The 11,412-nt window shown below is 42.3% G+C and overlaps 1 long non-coding RNA gene across 1 annotated transcript; it reads right to left on the bottom strand.

The window, feature by feature from the left end:
- Positions 1-5,246: 5,246 nt before the first annotated feature.
- LOC140682285 (uncharacterized) lies at positions 5,247-7,391 on the bottom strand. The gene is made up of 2 exons (XR_012053807.1): positions 7,286-7,391; positions 5,247-5,509 (listed from the first exon to the last, which is right to left on the bottom strand). It is a non-coding gene; the product is annotated as an uncharacterized lncRNA (long non-coding RNA).
- Positions 7,392-11,412: the final 4,021 nt, after the last annotated feature.

Here is an 11,412-nt window from a genome sequence, read left to right as displayed (position 1 = left end):
TTAAGGAGGTCAGTAATGTTTTCTGGCTTCCTCCCTGCCACGAGCCCAGCTACACTGGCAGCCACAGCCAGGGGTGGAAATCCCTCAGAGGAGCTTCTCTGCATCCCATTCCAACCATCACAGTTTCCTGTGCTGGCCATCCCCTCTGGGCAGCTGAGGCCAGGGCTGTGTGCACAATGGCAATCAGTCAAAGAGAAGAGATTGCAATTTAATTTCATTTCAACCTCTCACCCGAGCTGTTAACGCTTGGGAAAGGCTTTTAATAAAATGGGACAAGCGGTGATCTCATTTGCCGTAACTAACACTATCCTTACAGATGCACCATCTGATTCCAGGCACAGAAGAACAGAGGATTATTGGATTAATTCTAATCTCATAATTGATTCATTCTGGGTTTAGTCTGCTTGTAAAGCAAGATAAGATCTTAATATTGTGCATGCAGCACAACAACCACTTGCCTTTCAGAACAGCCTCTAATTTCTGTGAGTGATTAGCTCATACCACATCCCCAGTTTGGCACAGAACCAAACTAGGGGGATATTTGGAGCAACATCCAGACTTCACAGCTGGCTCTTATCTAAAGAAGGGGTCTGGCTATTTTCATGGGCATTTACCATTCAAGCAATATTAAACTCTAGAGCAAGTATAAGTTTAATAGTTTATAAAAAAAAAGGAGAGATTGTCCCAACAGGGGTTACAACTGCATAGCTGATTTGACACAGGGAAAGGGGGAAAACAGTGCAGTCAAAGATGTGATGGGGAACAAAATACTTATATTCCATATCAATGCCAGGCCTGGAGTTAGACCACGGGAGCAGACACAGACACATTGATTGCTCTCAAGGTTAGGACCTGGACATGGTTAATGGTTATCTTGGTATTACTGATGTCGTGGAAAATGTTTCTGGCTGCTCAGAGAAGCTCTGCTGTCAGTGTGCACAGTCAGGGCATGGCCTCGGGGCATGCTGCTGTGAAGTGACTCCTGTCTCACCGTGCCACATCTACTATCCACCTGAGAACCTCTCATCTCACCAGCTCGACACATCTCAAGGGAAGGATGAGCAAGATCAGCTGTCAAAAGCTGTTCCTGTAAGACATTTCAGTCAGTCTGACATCCATAGCACTCATCCTTGTCTGTAGCCTCTTGTTCTGCTGTGTTTCCATTAAGATTTTAAGCCTTTAGAGAAAGGGAATACATATGTCAGTCTGTCTTTACAACACCCACCTAAAGCCTTTCTCAGAACTCAGATATTCCCAGCCATGGGTTTCAGCCTCAGTGAGGGGAGAAGACTGAAGTTTGCTCAAGGCTAAGACCCAGGTAAGACATGCAGAGGGGAACAGTGTCTGTATGCAGTGAGAGGTTTGGGCTTTATCTTGGCAGGCAGTAAAATCTCAAGTTGCCCCTCCAGATGTGCTTGTTGTCATTAGCAGTGCCTTGTACCTCATTCATGGAGTGACAAGTCCTGAATCCTTCAGTTTGTACAGACATGGGAACTGACACAACCTTTTTCCTGGACCAACAGTATCTTCCCTGCTGGGAATAAAAGTTGAGAACTTGTGTAGGTGGTGCTGGTGGGAGTGGGTGACTGGTGAGATAATCAGCTAAGGTAAAAACTCTACTCTTGTTAATTCTTCAGCATATCTGATCACCCAGACTCAGTACAGGATGTCATTTACTCTGCCACACTCATGTCCTCTCAAGCTTGATGTCTGAATTCATGAACTCAACCTCATTCTGAGCTGCAGCAGATCCTTGATCGCTGTTGCTGTGGGAGGACATTCGTGTAAACCAGTCAAGGGCTTTGGAAGAAGACTGTGAAGAGCCTAAACCTGGGAGGAGGAAGAGGAAGGGAGTACACCCAAACCTGCACCCACAGCCTGTGCTGTTGTTTCTCTCATGAGAAGAGCTTGGGAACTGGCCCTGGAGTCACCAGCCTGCCCAGGAGGCTGGGGGGAACAGAACAGTGGAGAGACAAAAGGAGGGGCTTCCTCTGACCCATAGCTCCTGAATCCTCACTGCTAACAGGATCATAATACCTGAGAGCATCCAGAGCCCCTTCTTCCATCTCTCATTCTTATGAAATGGCACCTTCCAGGAAACCCAACTGGGTTACACACATCCCTGTGAAAGAACCAGTGTGCCTGAGGTTTCACAGGCTAAGATGACCCCAAATGTCTGCTGTGGAATAAAGAAAATTATTTCAAACCTCCACCCACTTCCTGGCTGTGCCTGCACCCTTCCTTTGTCTCCTCTTCATCTTTGCCTGCATCCCTCCAAGCTGAATTACCTTTCACTGAATCACAGATTCCCTAGGTTGGAAGGGACCTTCAGGATTATCGAGTCCAACCCTTTGCTCAGCTGTCACTGGCACCCCTGTTTTAATAAAATCACCCTGGCCTCTGCTCTCCTCCCTCAAATAGATTACTCCAGTATTTCAATTATTCTGCTGGTAATTAGAAATGTTGGTAAATGAGTAGCAGCTTCATTTAAAGAGAGGCCAGAGGAATATCTTCTCCCCCAGACACATCCCCAAGCATTTAAATTGCTCCTGAAATGCTGCTCAAGGCCAGCAAGAAGACCACCAGTTGCTACCAGGTGGCTTTTGAAAAGATGGAGTGTGTGTAGCATGGGTGAGGATTGGGTGGCAGGAGATGTTATTTGTCTTTTTTTTTTTTAATATCCACTGAAAATGAGAAATAGAAAGGGAAAAGCTCTTCCCACACTCAACTTCTACACCATAAAAATAACACCTGAATTCAAGCAATGAGCTTTTTAAGGGCTTAATTGTGGATTTCCCTTAATTTTTGCCTGTAGGATTCATAAGCAGTAGTCAGGAAAGAATCTGGAAACTGGAGAGGAGTGTTTGGTATAAAATAAGTGGGGTTAGAAGGCAGACACAGTGTGCCTGTCTCTCAGTTCTGCCAGCTGTAGCAACCACATCAAACCAGAGCACTCCCACGGACATTGCTGCTCCCCTGTGGATCATCCCTCTACCTGGACACTCCAGCTGGAAATGGTGAAGGTTTTAGAGGCTTTGTCTTGTTAAAAACAAAATGTACATGAACCAGAGAGAGCTGCCAGCTTCCCAGGAATTTCAGTTTTCAGGGGATGATCTAAACCAAAAAGGAAGCCAATGAGGTCTTTTACAAAAAGATCTTTTTCTTTACTTTCAGTGTAACATTTCCCTAAAAGAGGTGCTTTTTGACAATTGTGCTATAAACTTCAGAAGAATTGCAGGCAGAATGAAACATTACAAAGCTATAAAAATTAATTGCTATTATTTGAATTTAACATTACTCCAGCTGTGATTTGCTGTAGCAAACTTATGCAGGAGAGGTTGGCTGCAAATTACATTGATTCTTTTCACTGCTGAGAGCTCAGTGCAAAGTTTAAGTGGCATCTGCAGTGCTGATGTCCTGGACAAGAACAAGCTAATTCTTTTTGCAATAGTCTTGTGCTGTTCTTGGTATTTTTGTAGCACAGCAATGCATCCTTAGTGCTGGGAAGAGCAATGGGGTTTGGTGTGTGTCCCTTTGTACCTCTCCTGCTCCAAGAGAGGAAGGACTTCGTTAGACAGGAGCAAGGGAGGAAAAAAATATCACCTGATTTTAATGGAGATACACATTTTGGCCTCTAAGAAGACCCAGTATTTTTCAGGCTGTCTCAGAGTAAATTCCTGGTCTCCATGAAGCTGTAGGAGCATTGTCAGGGACTGCAGGACAGGTAACAATGTGAAACTGAGAGGTTCAGCCTAAGAACCTCCCCATAGGAGTTTGACACAACTGCATAGACATAATCCCACTGTGCTCCAGCAAGAGAAAACAAATCATTTGAATTTTTAAAGTGTTCATGGAAACAGATTCATCCCAGCCAGCATCCACACAGAATGGATCCATTAAACACACTGCCTTCAAATGACTTTAACTCTTTGCCCAGCCCCAGATATGTCCTTAACACATCTGCAAAGTTTTGTTGCTGATGTCCTTTGATCAGGACAACTTTTATGAGTGTTTCTCCATGGAGTCTGAACATCAGCCAAGTAGCAAACACTAAGCATGTGTGACTGCAACGTGTCTTGCCATTTAGATGATGCTGCTGCAGGCACAGAGGCAAGAGCAAAGATAGGGAATGTGTCCCAGATGGCAAATATTGGCAGAAACCTTGCAACTTGGACAAAGATTATTGTCTTTTTGTTGCTACCCATGCAGTGAATATAAAGGCTGTGGGTACAATACTAAGCCTTGATCTTACATGAACTTCTGAACATGAGTAATTGAATACACAAATACATCCTAATTAAGTTTGGGTTGTCCCGTGATTACCTACAGCTCTCAGCTAACATCAGTCCCTTCTGTGGGCAGTTTAGGTGCACATCAGAGAAATAACAAAGCACAGGTGGTTTAGGGACAAGAGACATGATACTGCATGTGATCGTGTAGGAAATCAGTGCTCAAGCTTTGAGAATTCCCACGTGGGCGGACTTGTTGGGAAGAGCTATTTCTGGGAGGGTTTATAGGCACTAACAAGAAATAAGATCTCTGCCATAGAAGCTCCATCTCCCACTTTACATGCAATGCACATGTGACTGTGTCCATCTCACCCAATGACTGGAGATGCTTCAAGGTTCCCACAAATGTGTGGGGAAAAATGATTCAAAAGGTCCCCACTGCAAAATGAGTCACCAGCCAGGCTTGGCTTCTGTTGATGCCTTATGAAGGCTGCCCTAGAACAGAGGCTAGATGGAGTTAAAGAATAAAACCAGGATTTATTAAAAGGATCTCCTCCATGGATCCACCTTGGGCAGCACCAGAGCTCAGCCAGGGCTGCACCCAAGATGAACCAAAATGGTCCCAAAATGCACGAGCGCTCCCGGAGTCCTACACCCCTACAAGTTCTGGTCCATTATTGGAGCAGATTATTATTAACTCCATATTGGAGTTAATATTATTAGTTTTTTTAAATTATAGACTCCATTATTATTAACTCCATATTGGAGTTAAGTCCAATTACACCTTTAAGTTGTGAAGTTCCATCCTACTTGTTTGTCTCTCTCCAGCCCACGTTTTTTGTGCTCTTGGGCCTGAGATTTGGATCATTTGTCTTTGGTCCCCAGCTGGAGAAGGAATTGTTTTGTCTCCCCACTCTGTGAATAGAACTTACTATCCCATTATATGAAGCCCAGACCCACACATTAAAGCAGCACAGAATCTGAAAAATACAAAAGTTAAAACCTGAGGCATCACTGTTATAATTTCAAGGTAAGTTTGTATTTTCAGAGACAAAGGTCAGGGGTTTAAGGGCAAATGGGTTCATTTGCAGGTTAGTCCAATCCCCCAGTGCATTGAGGATGTTCAATTTCTGACATGGATGATGTAGCTGGGAAGGCAAATCCAAGGATTACCCCGATGACTTGACATCCAGATAACCATCTTCAAGTCCCTTCTTGACGTGAATGCCCTGGGAAATTCACTTAGTCTCACATCCAGAGAGTTATTCCTCATCCAGCTCCTGTAAAACAACGTGGAGTGCATGTAGGGGTGTTTCTGTCTTGTCAGCAAAGACTTGGATATCATTGTTGAGTGGAGTTTTGCACTTTGGAAGACATGCTCATAATTTAAAATGGCTAACCTTTCTGTAAATCAAAGATCAGACATGAAAAATAGGTGTTAGTGAACAGAGAGTGGCCAGGCAGAAGAATAATGGGAATTATTGCAGGAACCATGGCACAGGGTAGTTCCTGAAACAGGCCAAATCTCAGAATATCCAAAATGCTTTTAGGATTTCCTATCAAATGTCTTTACTTTGTTGAGGAGAAACCCTGTTTGTCTTTAAGTGACATAATTGATCTGGTTTAGTGAGAACAATATAGCCAGGCCTTATCAGAAATAGCAATTTAAGTATTGAAATTAAATGTTTTCCTAATTTTTAACTGTTTTGGTGGGACCTGTCCCCAAAACTTTTCTACTCCTCAGTTACTGAAGCTGTCAAAAAATACTGAATCATGAAAAAGCCATGTAAGAGAAAGTCCATGTTTCTGCCTCTTACATCTCTTCATATAAGCAGTTGTTAATATTTCTTCTATGGCACATCCTTCAGAGAGAGGAAAACATAAGCTTTGTTTTGTATGAGAAGGAATCTTTAGAGTTCTTTTATTGTAATCCTTTCTGTTCATGATTTTATTTATCCTTTTCTGGAGGCAGACTTCATGTGTGGGGTAGAAGACAGAATTTTGGGGAGTGTTTTGGGCTCTGTATTTAGTGATGCGAAATTGGAGTTGGCAGCTCCTGCCTAGCTGGGTAGTAACTGAAATCCTCTGATTCTTAGTGAAAAGGGTTTAGTGCATTGATCCAGTTTTCAGTGGACAAAAGTCATTACTTCTGAATTAAAGGCATCTCAGCTGCTCTATCTTCCAGCAGCCCAATACTGAGAGTTTCCCTTAAGTGACTCTGGAAACTGATTTGTCACTGCCACAGCTGGGTCAGAGCAACTCTGAAATGTGGATCTCTGTAAGGTGAGCAGAGGGACTTGAAAGCCCCATTTAAAAAGCATATGCCAAGCACAGTTATGGACTCAGATACAAATCAGTTACTTTGCAGTCTCAGAGAAAAGCATTTGTCTGAGCAACACAGTGTTCTCATAGCTGTGGGGAGCTTCAAATCCTCAACTCAAGCCCATTTGATAAACGCTTTCTCTGGCAATAATAAGATTTCTCACCTCAGAAATACCATCGTTGGTTAATCCTCACACATGTAGATATTAGATCTTTTTCTCCCAATTGAATGTAAGCTTTACAAGGAAGAAAAGCAAATTCATACCCATACGGCATCCAGCAAGAATCGCTGCATGAATTATTAAAAGCCAGCATTCAAACCCTTCCCTTTCTGGGAGTAAAGGGTTGCTAAGGTGTACATTCTTTATAAAACCCAATTTGAAGTTAAAGAAAAGCTTATATCCATTTCAGCACTTATCTGTCTACCTCTTCATTATCCATCTGGTTAGGACTCTTTCAGGCTTTTGAACTCAAGGTTAAATTCTAAACCCTCTAGAGATAATAGGGTTGAGCCGTCAGAGCCAAAAGGATTAAAACTACATACTTAGTGATTTTCCTGTGAGTTTACACAGCTACTCAGAACCCAGCACTTAGTAATAGTTCAGCAAATTCAGAGATTCTAAGAATTAGCATTCCAAATTGCAAACAACAGAACAGACAAGCTGTTTCATTTGCCTTCACTTTGTGGACAAATTCTGCTGGGATGTGTGTAGAGGTGGTCATGCAGAACATACAGTTCCTCTCTCTTTGCCATGTCACTGATCATTTGCAGGATGAGGAGAAAGGGATGGGTATTTTGGGTGGTTGCAGCCATCCAGGTGTGTGCTGCCTGCTGTTGACTCTGCAACAAGAAAACACCAGGGAATGTCAACTTTGGTTGACATTTAACCCAAGAAAGAACCACAGATTTCATTGCAAGGCCACAGAAATCAGTGAAAAAGTACACCTTCACTTTCTGGATTTTAGATAAGCTACAGTTTTATTTATTCATTTATGTTGAATCCTCCTCCAGTCCAGGGCTGTGGTCTTTCACAGTCCCAGGCAGCATATGCACTAAAAAATATTGCACACCTGAGTCAAAAATACCCTGGAGTCCTTTTCTTTTTGCCTTGAGTGGACTCTGGAACAACAACTTTGGGAGATGTGTCATTGCTGTAGCTCTGTCTATGACCAAAGACCACTTTGCAACTGGGTTGAAGCTGTCATTTGACAAGGATACCCAAGCAAGAAGGTCTGGCAGACACACACAGAGCTTTGCTTTGGAGGCAGAATGAATGAAAAATGAGCCATTGAGTGTCTAGCTTGTGGCAAGCAAACACACACCACTTCATCCTTTGCATTGGTGTCAAAACAGCATCTCAGCTGAGCCAAGAATGGCACACTCAGGTTCCAAATGGCAGAAAACCTCTGCTGGCCACATTGCAAGACAGGAGTGCAAGGTCTCGGTATGTCCAGAAATACTGATGTACACTCATGCACTGAGAACAAGTCTTACCCAAATTATCTGGGGAAAACATCAATAAAAGTTATATCTAGGGTTTTAAATTAATCTAGAGATGGAAACCCACTCCCACTTCCCAGCACTCTCCACCACATGCTGTTCTCCTACTTTTTATTTAGTGTCCTACTTCCATTCTCACTCTTTCCTCAAATTAGGACCCTTTCTACCTACCAGCCCTCCTCACCCCAAACACTTAGCCTTATTTTCCCTAAAAACAAGTCCCTGGAAGGACTGATGTCACCACAGAGCATGGGTCTGACCCCCTTTACATGCTTGAATCAGACCAACTTGCAGCCTTTGGCAAACTCTGGCCCATCTCCCCAGCACACAGAATAATTAATGGCAGTATTGCTCTCTTCATTGCACTTCCCGGGATTCAGTTGGCATTCCAGAGCCTCTGTTATCAGACAATTACAATTTAATTGTCTCAGCACACACACTTTTATTTAAAAACCCTCTCTGATTACTGCATTTGCATGTTGTCTGTAATTTGCTTTCAGAAAGGAAAAAAGACATCAAGAACAACATTCAATCTAAAGGCACATTTCTAAGACATTTATAGCAGGCTACTAAATGCCTAAAGAGGAGTTGAAATAACTAGTTTATTAGAACAGCTTAAATGGTAGAGTCTGTAAAAAATGATTGAAACACTTTTTTTTTTTAAACTAGATTATTTAAACAAGCTTTTCAGAAAGGTAACATCCAGTTAATTTTTAATTATTTCCCATTGCATTGAAATGGGCAAGAATACAAATTACCTTTCTTTCTTTTATTCTGCAGAAATGCCCCTGTGGGATATTTAGTGTAGCTGTCTCTACGTTCTTGTCTGTGGATAAAGAAACCTGGAGGGTTTTACATCTCCTACAGCTTCTTAGGGCTGGGATTCCACAGAATGCTTTTTATTCCCCAAACGTTGTTCCTTTTCTACTCTTCTGTAAGGAGACCTCATGTTTTATCCCGAGGCATATAGGAGTGCAGGGAAACCTACTGAGTGGAAGCAAATAATGTTCTAGTTCACCCCCAAAGGCAGTGTTACAGCAATTAGGAACTGACTTTATTGCTCATTTGAAATAAAAATGGTATTGAAATGTGCATGCATTTAACCATTTCTAGTCAAGGAGATTATTGCAGCACCTTACACCCATCTGCAGTATGGGTGCAATAGGAGCACTTGCTCATAAAATCATCATTTTACAACGAGAGCAGAACTTCAGACTGCTAACAGTTGGACTTTTGAAAAGGCAACCTCCAGACCAAGTGAGATCCATAAGATTTAAAAATATACAAGGTAGGTTTTGGTCAAAATGGTTCGAGGATGTGCAGTAAAAAAGCCCTGGGGGTTGCCTGTGAGGTTTCTGTAACCAATGCTTTTGGGTTTGCACATTTGTTTTCCCCCTGTAAATCAATCCTTTGCCTCAGGGACGTTATCATTCAGAGCTTGGCTGACCCTTGGGTTGTGAAGGGGTTGTTTTCTCAGCACTGCAAAATCACGCTGTGCTGTGGCAAGTTAAAAGATATTGCAACTATTAGTTAGGATTTTCTAAAAATTGCTGGTCACTCCACAGAGTTGCTCATAGATTCAGAAGATGCCTCCTCCCAGCACATGAAGGAAGATGAGTTGGTTGCTGACAGTGTGGGGCTGGGAATACAAGGGTAGGAGAAGTTTAATCATCTTTTCCCAAATTTGTTTTCACTAGCCAGAGGATTTTGTAGATAGGAGATGATAAATCCCTAGCAACACAAACCCCTGACAGATGGTGTTAAATGGTTTTGAGAATATTTCAAAATCTGCCCTACTTTTTATTCCCCAAATGTTGCTCCCTCTCTGCTTCTTTTTTTTTTTTTTAATACAGAATTTTCCTGCACTGTCTCCCACATTCTCATTTGTGTTATAATTTATGCTTCCTTATGCTCCAAACCAGAATCCAAATCACCAATTTAAACGCAGAAACAACCTGCTGAATTTTAAAGCCAATTCTTTTCCTCCTTTTGAGCTGGATATCCAATCTGAGAGGAAGGAGAGTGTATCAGGCTGATCAGAATTTACTTCCCATTCTCCAGGAAGGATTGTCTGGGTACAGCACATGTAAATCAAGGGAGGGCTTGCCACCAGTCCCATTCTACAGAGAAACCAGAAAATTCTCTTTTCACATGAACTTTGTTGAGTAAAAACTTTGTCTCTTTGGTTTACCAGGATAGGAATTCCATGTGTATCTCCACAGAGAATTGTAGGACTAGGAATGGCTCCTTAATGTGGTGCAAAGAAACAGAAAAATGTGAGGTTAAGAAATGTGGTAAGAATCAGCTTTTACAGTTTACTTTAAAAAGGTTGGTGTTTAAGAAGCCTCTGTGTCAGCCCCCTGAGAGGTTCCAGCTTTCTCTGGGATCCAGATGCCACCTCCTTCCTGCAGAAAAAGCCCAAAGTCCAATCTCTGAGACAACTGATGATGCATTGACAAAAAAACAACCTTTCAAAAACCCAAACCAAAGCAAACAACCCCCCTGACACACACTCATACAATGAAACACACACACACACACACCCCAAAAAAACCCACATTAAACAGAAAAGGTGCATCTTCTTTTGGTTGGTATGAAACATCAAATCAGGACAAATCTTTTTTGTACAGAAGGACGGGTTGTCCATATTTTCATCAGTGCTCATAAGTGACCTCATCCTAAAGCAAAGGAAGATCAGAGACTAATTGCTGTCCTTTTGCTGAGAGCTCTGCTACCTTCTCCATGGAGATTTGTTCCAATTACTGCTCTGAGGGAAAACTGCTTTTTCTAATCAGAACCTGCAGATGGAAAAGGCAAACCTCACCTTTGTCCAAGGCTTCACCATATGCAAGTCAAGGGATTCTCACAGCAGTAAATACAGTTTCAGGGGAAGAAATCCACAAATCAGAAGTTAAAATTGCACAGGACAAAGTAAATTTCCCATTCCACACTCCCAGATTTTTCTCTTTTTGCCATCTCTGGTCACATGTGGATGTTGTATATATTTTACCAATTCACCAGATGATGCTGAGGGCCAGCACAACTCCCTAGCCTGGCACAAAATGAACCTTCCCCTCTATCCCTCCTCCCAAAAAAAGGGATAATGAACTGTTTTTCCATACAGTTTAACAATCTAAGCAAGACCAGAGCACTCTGGTAAGCAACAGCTTCAATACAAAGGGGAGGCAGAGCAGGAAAGAAGACAGAAGATCTGGCAGCAGGAAAGAGGAAATGAGAAGAAAGTGTGTGACAGATGCTGCCTTTTCATGGCAGCTCAGATGTTCCTGTAGTCACACCCCAAATATGACCATGAAAAGTCGTTTTTTGTTCCTGCTTTTACTTTATGCTTGCCCTATTAAG

Source organism: Taeniopygia guttata, chromosome 1A, assembly GCF_048771995.1.
Source record: "Taeniopygia guttata chromosome 1A, bTaeGut7.mat, whole genome shotgun sequence".
Classification (NCBI taxonomy): domain Eukaryota; kingdom Metazoa; phylum Chordata; class Aves; order Passeriformes; family Estrildidae; genus Taeniopygia; species Taeniopygia guttata.
The sequence above is the reverse complement of the archived record's forward strand: the minus strand, read 5'-3'. Positions and strand labels throughout refer to the sequence as shown.